The following is a 5,850-nucleotide window of genomic DNA, read 5'->3' as shown; positions in this document are numbered from 1 at the left end:
TCTCCGTCCGAAACAGTCCACCCTGAATCCTCAGACGGTGACCCCGGTCCTGGACACACCCACCATCGGGAACATCCTCCCTGCATCTAACCTGTCTAGCCCTGTTAGTATTTTATACGTCTCTATGAGATCCCTCCCTCGCTCACCTGAACTCCAGTGAAAACAATCCTGAGTCAATCTCTCCTCATACACCATTCCCGCCATCCCCCGGGAATCAGCCTGGGAAACCTTCATTGTCCTCCCTCGAGAGAGAGAGAGCATCCTTCCTCAGAAAAGGAGACCAAACCTGCAACACCCACAATTCTCGGGGCGGTCTCACCAAGGCCCTGTATGACTACAGCAACACATCCCTCTGCTCCTGTACCCTCCCACAGCGAGGGCCAACATCCCATTTGCCTTCCTACTACCCCCTGCTCGGTCACCTTCAGTGAGTGGTACACAAGGGCACCCAGGTCCCACTGCACACTCCCCTCTCCCAATGTACAGCCGTTCCGACAGTCATCTGCCACCTTGTTTCCACATCCCTCCTACAATGTGGATTCCACACAATATTCCAATGGTAGCCTTACAAAGCTTTTGAACAGTCCCAACACGACTTCCTCTCTCTTAGATTCCCAGCCTCAGCCCACCAAGGGTAGTGTACCACGTGCCTTCTTACCTACTCTACCCATTTATCCTTATCCCTTATCTTGGTGAACATGCGTGCTATGGTTCCTCCACTCCTCACTGTCCTACCATACATCACTCATTCCCTGGCCTTCCAGTCATACAGTCATAGACATCTACACAGGCCCGTTGGCCCAACCTGTTCACGCCGCCTGGTTTTCCCAATTAATCTAATCCCATTTGCCTGCATTTGGCCCATATCCCTCCACGCACCGAGCCAAATGTTTCTTAAATGAAGAAACTGTACTCGCTTCCACCACTACATCTGGCAGCCCATTTCTGGACATTCACTGTGTGAAAACAATTGCTCCTCCAGACCCTTTGGTATCTCTCCCCTCTCACCTTAAACCTATGCCCTCTGGTTTTGGACTCCCCTACCCTGGGGAAAGCTGTTGGCTATCTACCTTATGAAACAATAGCAGCAGAAATTAGGCCATTCAGCCCATTGTGTCTGCTCTGCCACTCGATCATGGCTGATCGGTTTCTCGTCCCTACTTTCCCACTTTCTCCCCGTAACCTTTGATCCCCTAGGCAATCAAGAACTTATCTATCTCTGTCTTAAATACACTCAATGACCTGGCAATGAATTCCACAGATTCACCACTCTCTAGGTAAAGAAATTTAGATTACTGACAGTGCGGAAAAAGGCCCTTCGGCCCAACAAGTCCACATCAACCCACAACCCACCCAGACCTATTCCCCTACACCTAACACTACGGGTAATTTAGCATGGCCAATTCACATACCTTGCACATCTTTGGAGTGTGGGAGGAAACCGGAGCACCTGGAGGAAACCCACGCAGACACGGGGAGAATGTGCAAACACCACACAGACAGTTGCCTGAGGCGGGAATCGAACCCAAGTCTCTGGTGCTGTGAGGCAGCAGTGCTAACCACCGTACCGCCCATTCTCCTGATCTCTGTTCTAAAGCGTCTTCCTTTTACACTAACGCTGTGCCCTCGCCCACACAGGGAGCAATGACCTCAAACCTGACAGACAACCTCAAGGGCTGAGGGTCTTTCAGCATAACCTGCCGGATCCCTCCACCTGCCACACTCATCGTCACACCCCGACCTGAAATAGTCCCACAGCAGGCGTACTCCCCCTCACCGAGTCACCCTTTATGTCCACGTGCACACAGGTAGCTCTCCTATAGAGAGTAGTTGCGTTCCCGTGTGACACCGTGTCATAGACTATCGTGCAATTGAAATAACGTGCCATACGGGAAAAACAGTGTTGGAGTGAAGCGCGCAAAGCTGTCGGAAAAAAATGGAAACAAAAATAAAAGTTTGCCTCACACTAATGATAGCACAGTCTAAGTAAATCTTCAAATGGTTCAGAAAAGATTTACAAGGGTGTTGCCAGGGTTAGAGGATCTGAGCTACAGGGAGAGGTTGAACAGGCTGGGGCTGTTTTCCCTGGACCGTCGGAGGCTGAGGGGTGACCTTATAGAGGTTTACAAGATCATGAGGGGCATGGATAGGGTAAATGGACAAACTCTTTTCCCTGGGGTGAGGGGAGTCCAGAATTAGAGGGTATAGGTTTGGGGTGAGAGGGGAAAGATATAAAAGAGACCTAAGGGGCAACTTTTTCACACAGAGGGTGGTACGTGTGTGGAATGAGATGCCAGAGGATGTGGTGGAGACTGGTACAATTGCAACATTTTCGAGGCATCTGGATGGGTATATGAATAGGAAGGGTTTGGAGGGATATGGGCCGGTTGCTGGTAGGTGGGACTAGATTGGGTTGGGATATCTGGTCGGCATGGACGGGTTGGACCGAAGGGTCTGTTTCCATGCTGTACATCTCTATGAGTCTATATATTTAATGAAACTTTAACGCTGAATGTTAATGCTAAAATCAGTGACTACAACACTGTACCTTCAGTAAAGCGAGTGAGCTGACTGACCATGTGATGCCGATGGGGAAGTCCAGCCCTCCTCCAGATTCTCCCGCTGGTTTGAGATAAAGCTCCTCCTGAACGTGGACAATGATTCCCAGTTCCATGCTAAATTTCCAGGCTTTGCAGAGCTGACTGCATTCCAATTTGAGCTGCGCGTGCTGCGTACACCGAGGCTGGGTTTGGCTGTCCCGGTAAGCACCAAGAATGGAATCATAGAATAGAATCCCTACAGTGTGGAAATAGGCCCTTCAGCCCAACAAGTCCACACTGACCCTCTGAAGAGTAAGCCACCCAGAGCAATTCCCCTACCCTCTTGCTCTACATTTCCCCCTGACTAATGCACCGAACCTGAACACTATGGGGCAATTTAGCGTGACCAATTCACCCTAACCTGCACATCTTTGGACTGTGGGAGGAAACCGGAGCACCCGGAGGAAACCCACGCAGACACGGGGAGAAACTCCACACAGACAGACGCCCCGAGGCTGGAATCGAACCCGGGACTCTGGCGCTGTGAGGCAGCCGTGCAAACCACTGAGTCACAGAGTGGTAAAGGTCTGGAGCACGCTGCCAGAGGTGGGGGTGGAGGCAGATACAATCGGGGTGTTTAAGGGGCTTTTAGATAAACACATGGACGGAGGGATATGGAGCAAGGACAGGCAGCAGGGATTAGTCCCACTCGGCATGAGGAAATGGTGCTGTGAGGTAGCACGACGGCAATTTTTAAAAATAGTTTTTTAACAAAACAGGTCCACGATTTACGAATCGCGTTGGAGCCAAATTGCATTTAATACACGCATGTTATAGCAGAACTACCTGTGGTATATGACAGTGACCCAGCTCTCAGAGCGAGCAGAACCTCCTGTCTGTATCTGTCAGCCAGGGCTCCCTGATCGGACCCGGTTCACAGCCCCAATCAGGGAACTCCTATTCTATGAGCTGACAGCATTGCAATTACGGCATTTCCCACCCCCCCTCTCTAAGTCCTGCAATGGAGGCCCTGGGGTAGCTGCCCCTGGGGCATTTTGGGATCAGGCCTGGTTCCTTCATCGTTGCCTCAGATACTCGCGTAGCCCACCTCCTACACTGGGAGTGCACCCCTTCCCCCACTGAAACACAACTTCCTCTTCAGACAGGAACAGCGTGTGACATCCTCAGAGGTTTCTTTGACGCTAGTGGGTGAGGGGGTGTCTCACGGGTTCTAACTGCCTTGCCGGGGGTTCTGAGGGGCCGGGGATGTTTCTCTCCTGCCCTGTTAGCGAGGGGGTACATTATGGGACCTCGTTGGTCATTGTTGGTCTTCCCTGTTATTACCACGCCATCCAGAGAAATGGAGATCTGGGGCAGACCTTGTAAAGAGTTCTCCATGGTCCTCTGGAAAATGGCACATTGGTAGGAGAGACAGGGACCCGAGGGACTGGCCTTAGAGTAAAGGGAAGAGCATTTTTTTTTAGATTCCATACAATATTGGAACAGGCCCTTCAGCCCAAATCGACCCTCTGAAGAGGAACCCACCCAAACCCATTCCCATACCCTATATTTACCCCTTGACTAATGCACCTAACATTACGGGCAATTTAGCTTGGCCAGTTCACCTGACCTGCACATCATTGGACTGTGGGAGGAAACCGGAGCAAACCCACGCAGACACGGGGGAGAACGTGCAAACTCCACGCAGACAGTCACCCGAGGCAGGAATCAAACCTGGGTCCTTGGCGTTGTGAGGCTGAGGTGCTAATCACTGAGCCACCGTGCCAAACAGAGATAAAGAGAAACGTCTTCATCCAGAGAGTGAGGAATCTCTGGGAGAAGGCTGTGGAGGCCAGGTCATTGACTATAATAAGATGGAGATAGATAGGCTCTTGAGCATCAAGGGGATCCAGGGCTCCAGGGAGAAAGTGGGGGAATGGGGTTGAGAAACTTAACAGCCATGATTGAATGGCGGAGCAGAATCGATGGGCTGAATGGCCTAATTTCTGTTCCTGTGGCCTTCTGGTCTCTTGTGGGTGTGCCTGCTTCCTGAAACACAGCGTCCAGGTAACCCTCCCCCTTCTGAAATGTCACAGCGGTCATAGGTCAGACACCAGCTCACCAACTCTGAGCCGGAATTTGACAAGCAACCAGCATGTACCGCACGTTGTGGTCGCCACCAATCACAATGGGGCCCTCCAGCTCCCGCAGCTCAGCACATGCAACGCATTCGCTGGTCCTGCATCTCCATTTTGTTAACCGTGTTGCTAACTTGTTTATTTTTTCGAGTGGTCTCCCCCCCCCTCACCCTCCACTCAGCTAGCGACACGTCTGAGGATGAGATGGACACTGCTGATATTACAGCCTGGTGACACTCCAGGTGCAAGACTTGGGTCATGGTCTGGAACACGCCTCCCGTATCTGAGGAAGCGAAGGAGGCGCCAAAGGGGAGAAGCTCCGGGAGACACAACTGGCCTCCGTCCCGAGACCTGGAAGGGGGTGGGATGCCATGATAGTAACGAGGTCAGCCCGTTGGCCCTCACAGGATCGGAGTTCCCTGATTCGGGCTGTTAACACTGTCCGATCGGGGAGTCCTGGCTGACAGATCTATATCAGGAATTCTGCTCAGTCTGGCACCTGGCTCTGAGGAATCTGGAACAGAGTCATTCATGATGCACGTGGAAGTAAAGGCCAACATGAGGTTCTCATTAAAACCCAGTGAGAACTGAAAACCCCTGTCTTCAGGCGTTGGTTCCCAGTTATCAACTCCATCTGTCTCAACTATCTGACACTGAGACAGTTTAGTGTCACCCTTCATTCTGCCATTCTGAACAACGATTCCTGTCCCCCCCGCCATTAAGATCACCTCATTCCCGTCTCCTGATTTCCTGCTGTCGAAACCCTTCTCCATGTCTTCGTTCCCTCCAAAATCAATCTGCCTTCTGAACAGGAGTCACACTGGACTCAAAATGTTCACTCCCTTTCCCACTCCACACCCTTGTTTCTCCTGCACTTTGTGATTTTGTTTCCAATCTCCCACATCGGCAGTATCTCGCTACTTTTCCCACTTTGCTGTGTTCCCGCATCCTCCCCTCCATAAACTTGAGGTAATCTAAAACTCGGCTCCTGCATTCCAACTGGCACCAAGTCCCCTTATCCCATCGACTTTGTCACAGAGTCGTGGAGTCATTGAATCCTTTTGTCCAACCCGTCCATGCCGACCAGATATCCCAACCCAATCTAGTCGCACCAGCCAGCACCCAGCCCATATCCCTCCAAACCCTTCCTATTCATATACCCATCCAAATGC

This window comes from Chiloscyllium plagiosum, chromosome 48 (assembly GCF_004010195.1).
Source record: "Chiloscyllium plagiosum isolate BGI_BamShark_2017 chromosome 48, ASM401019v2, whole genome shotgun sequence".
Taxonomy (NCBI): domain Eukaryota; kingdom Metazoa; phylum Chordata; class Chondrichthyes; order Orectolobiformes; family Hemiscylliidae; genus Chiloscyllium; species Chiloscyllium plagiosum.
Note: the sequence above shows the minus strand (reverse complement) of the source record.